At 40.3% G+C, this 20278-nt stretch overlaps 1 protein-coding gene across 6 annotated transcripts in view; it reads right to left on the bottom strand.

Annotated features, from left to right (window-relative positions):
• Positions 1-20278, bottom strand: part of LOC111866069 (probable G-protein coupled receptor 139) — a 65228-nt gene that overhangs the window by 34574 nt on the left and 10376 nt on the right. For 4 of the 6 annotated variants that reach the window (XM_023854618.2, XM_023854620.2, XM_023854615.2 and 1 more), the window contains exon 2: positions 1208-1316. The exons of the other annotated variants lie outside the window; for them this stretch is intronic. The gene's annotated coding sequence lies outside the window, so the exon portion shown is untranslated. The remainder of the gene's footprint in view (positions 1-1207; positions 1317-20278) is intronic. 6 annotated transcript variants of the gene reach the window in all.

The raw sequence follows: 20278 nt of genomic DNA, 5'->3' as shown, positions 1-20278 counted from the left end.
AAAAAATCAAAATATTAATTTAGGAACTGAAAAATATAATCTTTAGATACACGCACAGACAAATTTAAGTATTGGGGGAATGAAATCTTTGAGAAGCTGAGGAGTACCAATAGATTGGACACCTGTACAAGTACTTCCATAAGCTTTTTAAATTGATGTTTGTAATAAAACATCGTCATCTTTCTGTTTTACGACTTTATATTTTTATTGGATAAATTATAGTATTAAGATATTAAAATTACTTTTATTATACAGATTAGTTTTCTATTCTCACTCTAGCGAGGCGCGAAAAAATAAACTTCCCAAATCAGCCTCGAGCACCGAGAAGTGTAGACGGTCGAGTATCTTTTTGAGATGTAATTCGATATGAAAGACTTTCACTGAAAATTAGCTGGTCATTTCCAATTCCAATCGCACTATCCCAACACAGCCAATTTTATGCAAGAACTTACATTGAATTTCTTGTGTATAAAAGAAATCATTATTCGGATGTTATAAAGAAACAGCACGTAATCGTAATGAACTGAAAAGAACGCCTTTGGAAATTCTGCGCATTTTCTATTTAAGACATATTTGTGGGTTTGTCATCTTAAGGAAGAAAACCCCCATTTACTGAACGACACGTTGATTTGAGGTCCCATTTTACGTTAATATAAAATGTAGCTATTTCTGTAATGACGACATGGGGATTTACATTACTATCTGATGGTGACGCAATTTCAGAAACACAGTAAGTACAACCCCTACAGTCTTCAATGTTAGAGCAGTCGGTACAGCACTCTAGAGAGTTAAATAATTGAAACTTCGTACATTGAACAAATTTATTTTTCTTCACCAAACAAACTCCGTGGTCTGTAGTCCGCAAGCGAACTATACCGACCGAGGGATCGCCGCTTGTCGGCGAAGTTGGTGCCAACTATTGCGGATAGATGGTGTCACGTGGTCAGCGCAACGAATCCCCACGACAGTTAATCCGGTTTTCTAGACCGGAACCGCTATTTCTTTGAAAGAGCTCCGCAGTTATCCTCACGAGGCTGAGTGGACCTCGATCCGCTACTTCTCAGAAAATCTAGTAGCGTCGGTAATCGAACCCAGGACCTCTGACAATTAGACCACAGAGGCGGTCTCTTCACCATATAAAGAAACCAAAATGGCAGTCTTTCTCAGTTGCAAGGGCGAATATAGATAAATTTATTTTTTTACGTACCTGTACCATAGGAACTGCATTACAGATGGGCTACATAGGAGACAAGGCGAACCTGTTGTTTTCCTGTTGCGGCGGTCAGAAAGCACCTCTGGCGCCAGCACTCCATTTTCTGGGGAGAAAGTGTCAAGCCGCAAATTTTATTAAGAATTTTTAAACTTCCATCTGTGGCACACAACCGTGTATGTCTCTCCACGTGTGTACACGTACATAACGAACTCTCTGCAGCAAAACCCGAAGGTTCAACACTGCCAGTAATAAAGTCTCTCACTGGAAACGATCCCATGCCATTTACATCCTTACGACCTACACCCGCCTAAGATTAATTGCAATAATCAACTCTTCCTCTGGTAGCAGAATCGTAAGGTCCAACAGCGCTAATATGAGAGCCCACCATTGCATACGATTCTTAGCCAGTTCATGCACCTCCCCTTCTAAGAACCTGTCTCCCATTTAAGATGAATCTTGCTATCAAGTCTCTAAGCTCCCGAAGCTTCAACACCGCTATTACGTGTACTAGGGTTACCATGTTTTGAAACTTAAAAATGAGGACACCATACATACAAATCGAGCCGTACCAGCACATATATTTTCGTCAATTTTGGTATTAGTCATGAAATATTTAGTCAATTTTTCGGAAGAACTCTCCCCTCTAACATTCTTAGAATGTTTTTCGGACTTCATACGAATTTTTAAATACCCGCTTCCTTTGTTGGCTATTGAGCCATACGTCCCTGGAGTACAGATCATGCATTCTGCTTCGCATTCCACGCGACCAGAGCGAAAACACGGGTATTTTTCTTCAATTCGTCTGTGAATTTGCACTTTCTCTTCGGCAGTATTCTCTTGAAGTAGTGATATAAAAAGCTAAGGAAAAAATCGGCATATAAGATTAAGAGTACGCTTATATATCGTACCGTTCTAATTTAGTATCTCTATTCCTACCTGTTATTGATTTCCTTAATTGTTTAAAATCACAAAACACGCTTATTTTAGATTACAACTTATGACGACACGATGTTAAACGACTCTACAACACATGTGAAAACCAACAGGCAAGCGAAGCAATCCTGCAGTCCAGACTAAGGAACCGGAAGTGAACACCGATTAGTCAAATGAATACTCCCTTTGCAAGGAGAAGATACATGAATAAAGCAAAGATGCTAGGCAAAAAGGAGAAGAAAATTGAAATACGGCCAACTTCCAGACATTCGCCTTAATTTTGTAAATTCCTCCCGGACGGTAATTTACCCCTGGAAAATGAGGACATGTCCTGAAAAATTAGGATGCATAGTAACCCTAGCTATTACCAAAGCCCACAACTGGACACAGTCTGAGCCAGTGACATATATCTCCCATGAATATGAGGGGTGAGCCATAGAAACCGGCCCTCGCACTGCGACCTTCAATGATCTATTGTTTTACATCTCCCATCCGTAGTCTATTTTTTAAAAGCCGTCTTAGTACTTTTCTGGTAGCAGAACCTGAATGCTCAACACCGCTAATAACAATACCCACCGCAGGACATGATTCCGAGCCCTTCCATTGCCTTTCTGTCCGCACAAATTGTCTCCGTTACATATGTCCTAATGTTGTCGAAGTTATGGCTTCATTTCCTTCTCAGTCTACCAACTGGACGTTCTCCAAGACGTTGCACCAACAACATTCTTTATGCACTTCTTGTGTCCCTCGTCATCCTACTAAAACCTGATGACCTGCATTGCCTCGTGATGCAATCTCCCACATGACTCACTTCACCCTTCTCACGCCAGACACTTTGACGGGCATTGTTATCAAACCGTTGTCTCTGTTTTCACGCTTCTCGATGCAGATTGCATCTTCATGATTGTACTTTTCAGATGGAGGATAATAATAAAATGGATCTAATAAATAAAGCTTAATTGAACAAGCTCAGTATAAAATTGTGATGTTAGTATTAAATCGTTATAACACTGAAAGTCCGGATGAAAGGTACACAGAATAAAAAATGTGTATCTCTGAAAGTAACTGCCATACACGTATCCGAGTTATGTCACACGGAACGCTCTTTTCATGCTCCAGCTGGTGGCCACTGGCGAGCTCAGTAACAATATCGACACCACAGGAACAGGCTAAATGCGTGTTCTGGCTAGAGATTTGCAGTCTCTACAGCTGTCCAGTATCTCATTAGAAGGCAATATTGATGTCAATCTCCTATATGGAAAAGCATTCGGTTCTGGGACAAGGTACTGAGGACTACAGGTAGTCTGTTGCGTGTAAAATCTCCTGGAAAGACAGGGACCTCTGAAGAAAATGTCAATTGCATTAGAGAGTCATTCCAGCAAAGTCCGCGCAAATCAATTCGTGCTGCCAACTTGCAGTTACAAACACCGCGTTCAACAGTGCACGATGTGCTACACAAAGGCTCCTTCTAAGAGAGTACCGCACAAGATTCAAGTGATTCATGCACTAACATCGAGTGACCAAGTAGCACGCACAAACTTCCCTGTGGACATGCGTTACTCGATTTCTTCCGTCAAATGTGCTTCTCGGACGAGGCGACGCTCCATGTCAATGGAGTTGTATACAGGCATAACTGCAGGCTTTGGGGCAGTCAAATCCGCATGTCACATGTGAGTACGAGAGGGGCAGCCCCAAAGTGAACGTGTGGGCCGGCTTAATGCACAAGTGGATTGGACTGTTTTTCTTTTCGGAAATTACTGTGACCGGATGTTTGTACTTTGACATGCTGGAATTGTATGCGCTGCCTAAATTACCACCTCAAACATTCTGGGGCGTCGTCACATTTCTGCCGCCATGTTATGAATCACCTGGATAGAGAGACTGCGGGAGATGTATCGGCAGAAGTGGACCAAAGGCTTCTTCGTAGTTATGAGTTCCTTCAGCAATTAATATGCATGCACGGGAGGACGGGGTTGGAAGGCTATAGGCGATAGATTACAAAGGCCATGCTATCTGAGCAGGGGCGATCATGATAGGAAAATTAGGAGCAGAAAGCAACGAACAGATATCGGGAAATATTCCTCCATCTAGCTCTGGAACCACCTACCTGCAGATGCGTTAGGAACTCTTTCCCGTAAATCAAGAAATTTTAGGAAAATGGTTAGAAAAGTGATAAATAAGGCGAAGTGAATATGTGGAGGCAATCGCCAAAAATGAGGTGAACTGAAGTGAAGTGAAGTGAAGGAAAAGGAAGGGAAGGAAACTGTGGTGAGGATGTGAAGGGTGCGTAAATGTAGTGAAGAGCAATGAGAGGAAGATCACGTTGAAATGTGGGTGCATCAGTTCATGACATTTCTTATTTCATTATTATTTCTGTTTACTGTATAGTATAATTTTTATTAATATTAACTTATTTAATTGTAGTTGTAATTTTATTTGCCTTGTATTCGTTGTGTGTAGTGTGCCCTTTATTGTTTGTGCAGTTTTGTGTGCTGTATTTTGAGTGTGGTGTGCTATTTTGTGTGATGTGTTTTATTTGTGTTGTGCATTATTGTAGTACCATTGCCACCGGGTAAAAACACATTTGCAGTTTAAATAAGAAATAATAATAATAATAATTATCAATTTTACTGTTTTTGTTTATTATTTCGGAGGCTGAATTCTGCTTCCGTCTTCAGGTGGAATCTACTCTGGCCCAATCGATAGAGTTAGTCCCTATCTCGGGACTTGGAGACTAGTTCTATCGATTTGGCCCAACTGTGTAGATTCCACAGGAAGACGAAGACAGAATCCAGTCTCCAAAATGTGCGTTTTAAATGAAAACAAGATGGTGGATAATGTCCAGAGAAACAATAACTGTGTTATTATACCATCGTCACAAATTTTTAGATCTAATCCCTTAACGAGAGCATATACATAGGGAGACTTATGTAAACGTCAGAAGGGTTAATCAGTACTCTGACCATGACAGAGAGCCTACGTCAATTTTAAAGGAGTTATCACTAAAAAAATCACTGAGCCACGTTAATGACGTCACCCGATCTAATTTCCGCATACTTCTAAATTCTATTATACGAAAATTCGCACAACTACGCTGCATTTTTAATTGACTCCATGTATGTGTGTATGTGTGTAAGGGATGGGCCATAATATCCGGCCCTCACGCTACAACCTTCAATGATCTTTTGTGTTTCCCCTTTGGATTAAGACTTTATTAATCCTACACTTCGAATGAAATGTAGGACTTTATTTATGGGGGGGTCATAAAAGTCACTTGGTTCCATGAAGAACTGACCCAGGTGACGAAATCTTAAGTAAGCTATGGCCTCACAATCGCATAGGATACGTGTGGCTGATTCGTCTTTTTGTAGGCACCTTTCACAGATTGGGTCATCTGCCAGTCCCAGTTTGAAAATGTGTCCTTTAAGTGGCAGTGTCCAGTAAGTAATCCTACCAACTATCTTAATTGATCTGTGTTTTATTTCAACAGATCCTTCGTTCTTATGGCAGAGGGTCCTGATATAAACCCCTTTGCCTGTTTGAGTCCAATTATTTGACTCGATGGTGTATCTATATAAACGGGACCCATGCGGTTGTGAAAACGCATTATCTGCTTTTGTCCGAGCATTAAAATTTGCGTTGAGAAGTTAGAGAAAGGGGTTTGTCATATTTCACATTGATTATATTTTGGTACAATCCAGGTCATCCTAAGAGCACTCATTTCACCTAGATCTGGTAACGTGAAAGCTTACCAGGGCAGATGTTACACTACATTTGACAAAGTGTCTATTCTGCCGAGGTGAAATTATTTTTTTGGGCCATGGGATTAACGAGATGGGAGTAATTTCTGACCCCGGTAGAGCGGAAGCCATCCTTAAATATGCATCGCCTAAATACGCAAAACAGCTACAGCTATCTGTATTCGCACGCAACTCAACTACCCTGAAGATGGAGGCGATATGTTCCTCCGAAACGTCGATTAAAACCAAGAATACTCGGCGCCAGATCCCAGAAGACGACTTTCTTCATAGTCATCGCCGTGAAAACCTTAAAACTTACACAATTAAAGATTGCTTCTCGAACACTACGATCAAGTTTTGTGAGGAGTAGCTGTTCATTTAGTTCACCCGCGCCTATGCAATTTACACGGATGCAAGCAAAATTTGACACTAGCTTTATGTACGGGTGCATCTCTGGAGAAACCCTTAAAGGCTAGGAACACACACACAGCGACATCGGTCGTACGGAAAACTGCCTTACGATTTTTTTGCCGTACATCCTCCTTTTCACACTAGAGGGACCAAATACATTTCTTTGCTCTCCGACTGCCGTTCGACCGATGTCGCTGTGTGTGTGTTCCTAGCCTTAGCAATAGTTGCAGCGTCAACGGCACCATCTCCATTGCAGAAGAGGTATTCCATCTGTGAGTAGGAGTTGCTTGCTGTTGTGTACGCTTTCTATAAATACAGGGCATTCATATTCGGAGATCATGTTGTGGTTTCCTCCGATAACTAAGCGCTGTAATTTCCTGAAGCCAATTGCTTGACGAGCCGGTTCATGCAAATGCAAGAATAATATTTAAATATCGTACAGGAAAAAGATTCGGACTACTTTCTCGCTGGCACTTAAACAGCACTTAAACAGAATCCTATGAACACGATGAATGAAGAACTAATCAGATTTAAAAACCTAAAGACATTTTAGGTGCTGCAATGAATCTGAATATATACATCATCCTGAAGAAGGAACTGTTATAATTGTCGAAACATCAACTGGAATATCCTATGATCAAGTGTATCAGACATATGTTAACAACCAGTCCCAGCTGTGCCATAACTCAGGCGGTTAGTCGCCGGCTTCCCACCTCGGTGGCCCGGATTCGATTCCAGGTCAAGTCATGTGGAGTTTGTGGTGGATGAAGTGGCACTGGGGCAGATATTCTCCGAGTACTTCAGTTTCTTCTGCCAATTATCATCCCATCAGCTGCTCCATATTCTCCCATCATCCGGGGACGATACAATAGGCCAATTAGTGGCCGACGTACCAAGTGGACTGAGTCTCAGCCCATCCCACGAAATGAACCGGTACCAAAATATATGTATGTATGCTTATAAACGATATTTTCTACTGTAATGATAACAGAATCCACCCTTACAGGAAATCAATTTGCCCTCAGAAACTAGGCAGCAAGGCGAAAAAATATGTTTAACATTTTGATATTTCTGAACGTGTACTGAAAATTACTGTGATTTTGGCCTTTGTCCATCGACGGGTATTCTAAAAGTTGGAGAACATAACGTTCGGAAACTGGATCTGTTTTCTTCCTCAGATGAGGGGGTGACGCCTATTCTGTTGGGTCACTTAGAAAAGCTAACGTCAATCGCTGGATTGAATTTGAGGTTGGTTCTTTGTAAGGAACCCAAAAAAGTATGTCTCTTCCCTCTTCCTCAGGAAGGGAACAGATCTATTTTCCGAAGCATTGTATTCTTTGGTGTCTTAGAATATCGAACGATGGGCAAAGTCTAAGTACTCAGTAATTTTCAGCACTCTTCACAGCCATGCCTACAGTTATCCATTCCAAGTTATAGAAATTTAGATTTTACTGTTTTATTTCAATAAGTGGATACAGACTCGGCGGTTACATGAATGAAAATCTGACATTTGCAATTATATTGTAAGATAAAATAATTACAAGGACCTCGTATGTAAGCAACTTGTCAATTTAAGAAAAAGGTTAAAATTCGTAGACATTCTAGGAGTACATACCCGTAATAGCTACCATTAGTACTGAAGTTGTCAATAAAAAAACCATTCCCAGGCTTCATAACAGAAGAACCGACTGGGCTGATTATCGAATGAAAATAGAACAAGCCATTAACTTACACATCAGTCTTAAAACCCCTGATGAACTAGACATAGCCTTGACAAATTTCATTAACATTCTTAAAGAAGCAGCTCTACACGCCACTCCAATTCCGACTACACAAACAAGAAGTATAAATATCCCTACCGAAATCAAAAAGCTTATAGCAGATAAAAGACGGGCTAGGAAGACATGGCAACTAAGTCATGCCCCAGCAGACAGAACTGTGTATAACAGGGCCACCAATAAGCTAAGAGCAGAAATCAAGAAGTCCAGAGAGCTGACACTACACAATTACCTCAGAAACCTCAATCGCTACGACAACTCCATTTGGACACCGGTGAAGTCAACTAAGAAACCTATAGTTCCTGTATCGCCTTTAAAAATCCAGATAGATGGTCGTCCAGATCGATGGGCTCGTAGCGATAAAGAAAAAGCGGAACTCTTCGCAGCACATTTATCGAAAGTCTTTATGCCAAATGCCAGTCATCCTGATCAAGAGATTGAGAACGATATTACCACATTACCGCCAAATATTCCGACAATAAAAATATTCAGCCCAAAAGAAATCAAAGAAGAAATTGGGTTCTTAAATATCAAAAAAGCACCTGGTATTGACAAAATCACACCTAAAATGATGAAAGAGTTGCCAAAAAAGGGATTAGTCATGCTAACATACATCTATAATGCTATGCTAAGACTTAGTATTTGGCCCAAACAATTAAAGACAGCAGAAATTATCTTGATACCAAAACCAGGAAAAGACCCAAAAGAATTATCTTCGTATCGTCCAATAAGCCTACTGTCCATAATAAACAAATTATTTGAGAAGCTTTTACTTCGGAGACTAAATATGGACCTAAAGCCAGATGAATGGATGCCTCCACACCAATTCGGATTTAGGAATCATCACTCTACAATACAACAAACACATAGAATCATCCATAAAATTAATCAAGCATTAGAAGACAAACAGTACTGCACGTCAATATTTATAGACGTAAGCCAAGCCTTTGACAAGGTTTGGCATGATGGACTCCTATTCAAGATAAAAAAGGTGCTTCCTATAAAATACTTTAGACTACTCAAGTCATATCTATCTGACCGAAAATTCCGAACACGAGTTAAGGAGGAGGTATCCAGCAACTTCATCATCCAATCTGGAGTCCCACAAGGGAGCGTTTTAGGCCCGATATTATACGTGCTATTCACAACAGATCTACCAACGACTACTTACACTACAACAGGGACATTTGCTGATGACACGGTCATTCTTGCCAGCCATGATGATCCAGCAACTGCCTCGCAAAGACTACAAAGTCATCTAGACCAAGTAGAAAGTTGGCTAAAAAAGTGGCGAATCCACATTAATGAAACCAAATCTGTACAGGTCACCTTCACAATGAGAAAAGAGCAGTGCCCAGCCGTACACATAAATAATACTGAAATTCCACAATCATCAACAGTAAAGTATCTTGGACTACACCTGGATTCCAGGCTTACTTGGAAGCAGCATATAACCAAAAAAAGGAAACAGGTAGACCTAAAAGTAAAAGACATACATTGGATCATTGGAAGTAAATCCAGCACATCGCTAGATAGTAAAGTACTTCTATACAAGACCATCATAAAGCCTATTTGGACCTATGGAATCGAACTATGGGGATGCGCCAGTAAATCGAACATAGCCATAATGCAACGAAGACAGTCCAAAATACTGCGGATGATCACAAATGCACCTTGGTATGTGTCTAATCAGACCCTACATGACGATCTCAATGTACCATTCGTCAAAGAAGTCATCCAAGAAAGAAGCATAAAACATCACGATAAACTAGGACACCATAGCAATACATTACTGCAGCCCCTACTGGAACAACAACAACGAAGAAGGCTAAAGAAATTATGGCCCGCAGATCTACTTGATGGTTAGAGGATCTCTCATTGGAGGAGCCCTCATCACGACACAATAAGCACACGAGGACGGTGTTTAAATTAGCAAATTAGCTAAAAGAATGTATTTATTCTGATTGCTAATAAATATAAAAAAAAAAATCTAGGAGTGTAAATCTCTACAAGGGGTTGAAAGGGTAGAAAGGGCGAAGCATGTCTGTTGTTAAATAAGGATAGAGGAAGTAACAAAGCGAGGTCACTGTCCTAACGACGGAGTACACAACCGATGAAAGAAAACATATACCTGTCTTCAATTAAACAGGTAGCTGCAATAAAAAATGACAAATTTGTAAATGCCTAACTAACTTATATATTGGCCGCGCCTTAGCTCAAGCGGTTAGTCGCTAGCTTCTCACCGCGGCGGCCCGGGTTCGATTCCGGGTCTGGTCAAGTGGGATTTGTGGTGGACAAAGTGGCAGGTTTTCTCCGAGTACTTCGGTTTCCCCTGCCAATCTTCATTCCGCCAATTGCTCCACAATCACCCTCACCTATCATCTGGGGCTGGTACAATAGGCCAGAAGTGGCCGCAGTACAAGGGACTTAGTCCCACCCCACTAGCAATAAAAAAATTTATGTATATTGAATTCTAAATAAGAAGAGAAGTGTCAATTTGGAGCAATTAATATGAAACATGGAATAAAAGAAAAAGAGACAAATGAAGATGGGAGACGGAAAGAATTGGTTTGGTTTAACTAAGAGCATCAGAGAAACTGAAGTTCGGATAAACATGTAGAAGTGAGTAAGTAAAGACGGCTAGGGAGGTAATGTGTGTGAAAGAAACATAAAAGAGACAGAAACATAAAACTAATTTGCTGACGAAGGTAATACTGTTACATCCATTGGAGTTCTATGCAGAGCTGAATGCGAAGAAGTCACATTGTTGTGTGTGAACAACGAGCTTACTATAAGGAAAACTGACAAAATATGATAATAAAAATGTAAAGCTGTCCCTGTGCTTAGCTAATTAAGCATTAAGCCATGAAGACGTATGGGGGAGTAGATGTATAAATCCACATATTCTTAAACTCGGCAGCAGTTGGAGGTGAATGGTGGGCTTTACGCGCCGGCCACTTTTTTCCCTGGGACACAGCCCCTGGTACTCACTGGACAGGCGGACGGGTGAGCAGCAGAGACAATCTACTTGACGGAGAGAGGAGACAATTTTTGCTCTTACCGGGACTTCAGCTTCGACCAGCTATTCCGACTGCGCTACCCGGGCTCCACAAATTGTCAAGAAGTTAGTAAAGCGTACAGTCACAATGTGAGTGCCTCCGCTCAAAAGTGTTCATCCGTAACATAAAGGAAAAAGGGAGAAACGCAAAAGCAAGAGAATCGAGGACTTGATGAAATTTGATGACGCTGGAAAAGAAGATTTGACGAATTTCAAATGATACCACATGAGTCATTTAGTCATGCTTGAGTAATGACTTACTGATTTTTATATTTACGTACTTATATACTGCGGAAGTAAATGCCGTGTACGAGTAAGAATTTTTGTTGTACTTAGCAGGTGAGACGATTCAAAGTGACATAAAGAGGAGACTTTACTTAGCCTAACTTACGCAAATGCTTAGTTTCAATCGAATTGCTTTTGATGTTGTGTTCTTGAATCTTTTTTTATATTTGGGCGTAAGAAGGAAGGAGAAACGAAATATTTGACGATTTCTTCTCCGCAGAATTAATCAGTATTCCACTTGGGACGTTATAGTAGCCAAAATTCAGGCGTAGGATCAATTAACTATAATTTCGTTAATTTTGTTTAGAATAATTAGACCTTTAGGAATATATATATATAATTAGTGCTTCTGGGAGCAAGTTATTTAGTGTGAGCTAAATTAATTCAGTTACAAGACAGGAAACCACATCAAGTAAATTTGAAATCCGAGATTTCTGTTCATAGCGGCGTTTCTCTTGCTTTTATAGGGGATGCTTCATGAGTTTTTAATTCCTCTATGCGTAAACAGGCAGTTAGTAAGTCTTACGGGAACAGTGTCGCGCTTCTGTTGCCAATTGGAAGAATCGAGGATTTTGTGCCCTCCCAGTTGTTCAAATCCCCGATCACAGTGGCCGAGCGGTCTAAAGCATGAATTGTCTTCTCTCGCTCGAACGTTTGGATCGTGGGATCGAATCCCATTCAAGGCAGAGATGTCTGTGTGCGTTTATTCTGTGTGTAGGTAGCGGCCCTGCGACTGGTTGATCCCCCGTGAAAGGAGTCCTACAGACTGTGTATAGGATTAAAAAACTGAAAAAGCGTCCAAGGTCAAAAAAAGGGCTGTAGAGCCATAGATAGATAGATCACTCACTCATGGAGATGACCCCGTTTTGAGAAGCCACCAATTGTGCAGCTACTCAAGAGCTTCCCAGCATTTTATTGAACCTGAAGGTTTATTACCGTGTTCTCAAGAACCCTCTCCACTGGTCCCTATCCTGAGCCACATCAATCCAATCCCTACCACCTCATATTATCTATGATCCATTTTAATACTGTCCACCCACCTACGCCTTGGTTTTCCCGGTGGTCTCCTTCCAACTGGTTTTCACACCAATATCTTATATGCATTCATCTTCTCTCCCATTCGTGCTACATACCCTGCCAACCTCATCTTCCTTGACTGATAGATAGATAGATAGATGGTTGTTCAAATTAGCCTATCAGAATTAACAGCGGAACATTTTTCGTCCAATCTTGTGAAGTTGAGGAAAGTACGCCTTTTGTAAAGACGCTTTGCTTGGAAACGTTGCAACTTTCAGTGACTGAGTAGGGACGTGGCACAGCACTGTTCGGATAATAAATTCTAAATATAAATTTTCAAAACAACCAACTCAGCATAAAAGTTGCAGCAGTCGTCCTTTGTCATAAATTAGTTAAACATAAACAAGTTCAGAAATTATAGGAAGTGTTTACGCCTAGGTGAACAAATATACATGTGGTCCTCAGCGATTCAAGTATGTGGAAACACATATTTAGTTCAGGTGACCTACACGTCCGTCGGTCACGGTAGCCGAGCGGTCTAAGGCATGCACTGTCTTCGCTCGCTTGGAAACCGGGATCGTGAGTTCGAATCCCACTCAGGGCATGGATGTTTAGTTTGTGTGTGTGCATTTTTCTGTGTTTGTGTGCAGGTAGAAGCCTTGCGACCAGCTGATCACCCGCCCAAGGAGTCCTACCGAATGTGTAAGATCTAGAAAAACCGAAGTGAACGGAGAAGTTCATGGAGGTAGGCCTAGGCCCACTGGAGCTGTAGAGCCAAGGGAAAGAAAGACCTACACGTCCGCTACCCTATAAGTGTTCATGGCGTAGTGCTTAATTTATTAAGCACAGGGACAACTTTACCTTTACTGCTTTTGACTGTGTGAATGCTGTACCCGGAATCAAACTTTCTGCTAAAAACTGAACTAGTCCAACCATCAAATTTCACCCATGGGGGCGGCATCCAAGAAATTTCATAGGATTTCACAATCACGAACGATATTGGCGCCCAGAGTAACAATTATTATAAATTTATAGATCCTACCTGAACAGCAACTGTAATAATTCCAAGCCAATAAAACTTTTAAATTCCCTGCCTACCCACCCAGACATCCAACCTACCATCATGCCATCACAGATAATCCCATAACCCGAAGATCACTACCGGCGATGGCTACAGTGGTTACATTGTGTAATTTCTTGTTTAAAAATTAGAGAGCCCTGCATTTTTCCGAGTGTATTTATAGAAGTATATAGAGGGCAGGTTCGCTGACGGCAGTGCAGAAGAAATCTTAAAATATAAGTTAGATTTAGCAGGAGTACAGGAGGTCAGATGGGATGGAGGTGGCATTGCACCAGCAGGAGACTATACATTTTTCTATGGAAAGGGGAATGAAAATCATGAATTAGGTACAGGTTTTTTCGTACATAAGAGAATCGTATCAGCAGTTAAGAAGGTAGAGTTCGTTAGTGATAGGATATCATATATAATACTAAAAGGTCGCTGGTATGACATTATTGTTATGAATGTTCACGCCCCAACAGAAGATAAAATTGATGACATAAAGGACAGGTTCTATGAAGAACTAGAACATGTATTTGATAAATTCCTGAAGTACCCTATGAAAAATTTGTTAGGAGATTTCAATGCCAAAGTAGGGAGGGAAGACATTTTCAAACCAACAATTGGGAATGAGAGTTTGCATGAAATTAGTAATGATAATGGAGTTAGAGTAGTAAACTTTGCCACATAAAAAAATCTTACTGTCAAAAGTACAATGTTCCCGCATCGCAACATCCACAAATTTACTTGGACATCTCCTAATGGGAATATACACAATCAAATTGACCATAATTTGATAGATAGGAGACGGCACTCAAGTATACTTGATGTCCGATCATTCAGGGCAGCAGATTGTGATACTGACCACTACCTGGTGGTGGCAAAGTTTAGGGAAAGACTGGCAGTGAGCAAGCAAACAACACATAGAGTTCACATGAAGAGGTTCAATCTCAAAAAATTAAATGAGGTAGAGGGTAAAGAGCAGTATCGTGTTGAAATCTCAAATAGGTTTGCGGCTTTGGAAAACTTGGACACTGGGGTGGATGTTAATAAAACTTGGGAAACTATTAGAGGGAATATAAAAATGTCTGCCAAAGAGAGTCTAGGTTATTATGAATCGAAGAAGCATAAGCCATGGTTCGATGAAGGACGCTCAAAATTATTAGATCAAAGAAAACAGGCCAAATTGCAACGGTTACAAGATCCAAGCGAGTTAAATGGGGATAAATTGAACAATATAAGACGTGAAACCAGCAGCCATTTCAGGAACAAAAAGAGGCAATATCTGAAAGACATAATTGATGAGCTTGCAATGAACAGTTAGAGCAAGAACATTAGAGACCTGTATAGAGGAATAAATGGCTTTAAGAGGGGTTACCAGCCTAGCAGTAACTTAGTGAAGGATGAGAACGGTGATCTGCTTGCAGATTCCCACAACATTTTGAATAGGTGGAGGAACTACGAGTACTTCTCTCATTTATTGAATGTACATAGGGCCATTGATGTTAGGCAGACAGAAATCCACACAGCTGAGCCGTTAGTATCTGATCTTAGCCCTTTTGAGGTTGAAATTGCTATTGCAAAATTGAAACGGTATAAATCGCCAGGTAGTGATCAAATTCCGGCAGAACTTATTCATGCAGGAGACGAAATATTACGTTCTGAGATCCACAATCTAATTACTTCTATTTGGCATAAGGAAAAATTGCCTGCTTAGTGGAAGGAGTCTCTTATTGTACCAGTTCACAAGAAGGGTGATAAAACTGACTGTAGCAATTATCGAGGGATATCACTGCTATCAACTTCATATAAAATTTTGTCCAATATTCTTCTTTCAAGGCTAAGTCCATATATAGATGATATTATTGGGGATCATCAGTGTGGATTTCGACGTAACAGATCAACTACAGATCAGATCTTTTGCATAGAAAAAATGGGAGTACGATGAGACAGTACATCAGCTATTCATAGACTTCAAGAAAGCCTACGATTCAGTTAGGAGGAAAGTATTGTACAATATTCTGATAGAGTTTGGGATACCCATGAAACTAGTTAGGTTGATTAAAATGTGTTTAAACGAAACGTATAGTAAAGTTCGTGTAGGTAAACATCTGTCTGATAAATTTTCTATCCAGAATGGTCTAAAAGAAGGAGATGCTTTGTCGCCACTCCTTTTCAACTTTGACTTAGAATATGCAATTAGGAAGGTCCAGGGAAGCCAGGTGGGCCTGAAATTAAATGGGACACATCAGCTGTTGGTCTATGCCGATGATGTGAATCTACTGGGTGATAATGCAAATACCATAAAGAAAAACACACATATTTTAATTGATGCAAGTAAGGAGGTTGGTTTAGAAGTAAACACAGAGAAAACTAAGTATATGTTGCTGTCTCGTCACCAAAAATGCAGGGCAAAATCGTGATATGGCAATAGGAAACAGATGTTTGGAAAACGTGACACAGTTCAGATATTATATTTAAGCATCCTGTTACACTCACACAATATATGAGACAAACTCGTCTTAAGCGCAACAATTTAATTGTAGAACAATTTAATTGTAGTTCTACAATTAAATTGTTGCACTTAAGACGAAATTTGTCTCATATACAGTTCAGATATTTGGGAACATCGATAACAAATCAAAACCTGATCCAGGAGGAAATTAAGAAGAGATAGATTTCGGGTAATGCTTGCTACAATTCAGTCCAGAAGCTTTTGTATTCTCGTCTGCTGTCCAAAAACATTAAAATTATAATATACAAAACTATGATTTTACGTATGGTTCTGTATGTGTGTCAAACTTGGTCTCTGATATTAAGGGAGGAACATAGACTGAGGGTGTCTGAGAACAGGGTTCTGAGGAGAATATTTGGACCGAAGAGGGATGAAGTCATGGAAGGTTGGATAAAACTGCATAATGAGGAGCTTCATACCTTGTACTCTTCTTCAAGTATAATTAGAATGACGAAGCCAAAGAGAATGAGGTGGGCAGGACATGTAGTAAGAATGGGGGAGACGAGGAATGCATATAGGATATTGGTTGGAAAACCAGAAGGAATGCCAAGGCATTGGTGGGTGAACAATATTAAAATGGATCTTAGAGGAATAGGATTGGATGGTATGAATTGGATTGATCTGGCTTGGGATATGGCCCAGTGGAGGGCTCTTGTGAACACGATAATGAACCTTCGGGTTACATAAAATTCTGGGAAATTCTTTAGTAGCTGCAGAATTGGCGGCTCCTCCAGAAGGGCTCAGTTCCATGAGTAAGTAAGTTTATGTTTACTGCATGATTCTCGCAAACAAAATATCAATTAGTATTTCCGTAAACAGCTTTAATGGGGTGTACTTTGTATTGGAGGTGCATTGTACTTTCTATGGGGTAGGAACTGCAATATTAAATATTATTTATTTGGACTTCTGGTTAAAAGGGATCAAACATTTCCCAAATATAGTGTTCTCAGGTACCTGGGGCGCCATTCAGGAACCATTGTAATTGGCCCCATTTTGTTCAGCTTGGATAGAAGACGTACAACATGATTACAACTTATTGGTGAGAAAGTGGCCACTAAGAAGACAAGAAAGGAGACGATATGATACCATTAGTTACAAATTGAATATTAAGTACTTCAGTCATGATTTCTGAACTTCAGAGTTATGCAACAAATGCCATGGAGAAACAGATAATTAATGAACAGGACAACTTTTGGACGGAGGAGACCGTGGACTATTTCATAGATACCGCGGCGGATAAGACTGGCAGAATCATAGGTAAATTTAATTATTTAGGTTTCGGTACTGGGATTCTGAAAATAAATATATAATTTTGTCGGAAATCACTGGACCTATTATTGAGGTTAGCTGTTTCTAAAGGACCCAGTAGAGTAGGTGTCTCCAATTTTACCTGAGGACGGAAACAGAACCAGTTTCCGAAACGCTGTGTTCTCTAGTTCTTAGAATACCGGACGAAAGACAAAATCCAAAAAAACAGTAATTCTGATTGTTATGCGTAATCGACAGAACCCTTTAGTATCTACTATAATAAACATACGAGTTTCATAAAAGGCGGGGGGTTTCTTGAGTAGCTGCCCGACTACTAGCATTTGAAGCACTCTGCACCATGAAGTCAGAACCTTTGGGTCCCACTACTTGGTGTTCTGTGCGTTATACATTTCATGTAGAGAATCTGAGGACCCTCGATCTGTCCAAACAGAGAATGCTATTATAATGCCCCGCCAGGAGAAGAGTTATTTTCTCAGAATTTGCTCACAGCTAACAATTAGACATTTTCCGACACTGTAACGGAGTCTGACGCTGGTGTCGTCATTTTTCGGAGTGTTTTATTTTTTCTAGGATAACATGTTTAGATGGTTGCCAATTAATGGTTACATTTGGAAGAGAATATCAACAGAACTGCTGGGGGTTCACACTGCGACATTGTCAGTATGCAGACTATAGGATGAGCCATGAAGTGAAAAGGATTTGGAGAAAACTGCTCATGGTCTAACTGAGGTGCTGTCCCAGCATTTACCTGGAGAGCCTGGGGAATAACACAATAAGCAGAGATAAATTTACATTTCAGACACGGAAAGGGTTTATAACACGTGCAGCCCCTGGAGGCCGTTTGGTTCTCCCGTGCTGTAGCGCCCATTGTGACTGTGCTTACATTTTCTGCTAAAATACGAGAACAACTTGATTTGCTGAAATAAAATAATGATTGGAAGGATTCAATCACTGCCGGATGCACAAGGCTTCCATATTTGTTCCTTGAAACTTGTTCCTCTAACAAATTTCACTTAAAATTCCTTTTCCGAATTGACGTAATACACGTTAACCTATATTTAATTTCTTACAAATTTAGACCTGTACTCTTATGATGCAGACCTTCATGAAACTCGAAATGGCCATACGAGTCTTTGTCATGGATTTATAACATCTAATTTGTTCCAAATTCTTAGGGTAGTTTAATTTTAATTAGGTAACTAACTTTTACACGAAACATTTTTTTTTCAGTTGACTTAATGTTTGAAGGGAAGTATCTTGTGGGATATAGCCGCATGTATTCGTTGAAAATGAACCACGTTTAGAAGGAATATGCAGCTTACAACTTCAGGGTTGAAGAGTAAGCCAAGTGAGGGGTTTCTTGCTGTCTGCTCTATGACGGTTTCTTGTTACCTTACCCTTAAACCCTGAACTTGAAGGCGACATGTTCTTCCGACACACCGGTTGGCTTTCAATGGACTACACGATGTTATATGGCAGGATATAGAAATCTTCATAAACACCGCCGTCAGAATCTCAAACCCTACGTGACAATGTGTTTCTGAAACACATTTACTTCCTCGTGAAAATACAAAGGATTCTATTTCGCGTACTCATAATTCAGTCATAACATCAGATCCTTGTGGGGGGGATATAAAGTAGACCGAGGAGTTTCAAATGAACCTTTCTGAGGAAGATGACGACAGGTGGCGGCAGAGTGACTGCCGCTGGCAGATTCATATATCTGCAGAAGTAGTGCTACCTGTGACTAGTGCGTGCGTCATTCTGTCGGCGAGTTCTCATAACCTCACGGAGCATAACAAAGGTTTTATTATATAGAGAGATACGTCTATGTAACTTTATGAAAATCAACATGGCTCTAGATTTCTTCTTCTGCAAGGATATCTAAAATGAAATTTAAAACGGAGCAGGTTGATTTAGCAGTAACGCTCTAAACTTTTATTCTAGAGGTGCGGTTTGAATCTCATCTTCGACATCAGAAATCCTAACTGAGGGTTTGCGTTATTTTCATCGGTCCAACAATGGCGAAAGTATATCAATTAGACCATTACCGATTTCTTATAAGTCCTTTCAATTCATTATTCACCGATCATCATGCAATTCATTCGGTACATAATACAGATACTCATAGCATTGTAAAATAGCTAAAGAATCAAATTTCATTAAAACCAGGCCAGTGGTGTTGGAGTTGAAACACGCGGACGGACAGGTAAATCTCCATACATGCTTCAGTTCACTCATAACAGGAAAGCGAGGAATGTTGCTGCTCTTACGTCATGGTGACGACGTTGGCCCAAACTGTTGGCTCGAGACCAATGAAATGATGGCGGGTAACAACGCCACGGCGCCCGAAAATAACAATACCGCCAGAGGAGGGCGTTTACTGGGCTAAGTCTAAAAGAAATCAACGATTAACGACATCCTTTTCTAAGGAAAGCCGAGAAATAAAATAGACCGTTACTCATGCAGTCAGAGAACCAGACCGTTATTGCTAATAAAACTCGTTTTGTTTAATATCTGAAGATGCGCAGAAACACAAAATGAAGGAGGCTCTCAAGACCCCAAAATCAAACGGTTTGATATTTTCCATATGGCACATCACATAGACCCTGGGAAAATGCCAGTGCAGTGATTCATTTTGTAAATGACGGGTCCGTCGGCTCATGGCGAGATGATTTAGACTGGGAATATATTTTCGAATTATGTTCTTTGCTATTCTCCACGCCTCAGTGGCTTTGATGTAAATCCATTGTTGGAAAGTTAATCACACTACACAAAGTCACAAATTATTTTTCTTTATATTTTTGTAAACATTCGGAACATTCACCGATGAGTTTTGGTTGAAAGTTGATGAGATCTAAGCAAATTGATAGAATTTGGCTTGACTTCATCTAAGTGGAGCAGGGGGTTATTTCACGGATGCCAAAGGAAATTAAATTCACCCAAAACCTTTATGTGCAACCCCAGAAGTCAAAATCCCTTCAGTAGTAGGTTACTTT

This window comes from Cryptotermes secundus, unplaced genomic scaffold, assembly GCF_002891405.2.
Source record: "Cryptotermes secundus unplaced genomic scaffold, Csec_1.0 scaffold318, whole genome shotgun sequence".
Taxonomy (NCBI): domain Eukaryota; kingdom Metazoa; phylum Arthropoda; class Insecta; order Blattodea; family Kalotermitidae; genus Cryptotermes; species Cryptotermes secundus.
This window is presented reverse-complemented; position numbering and strand designations above follow the sequence as displayed.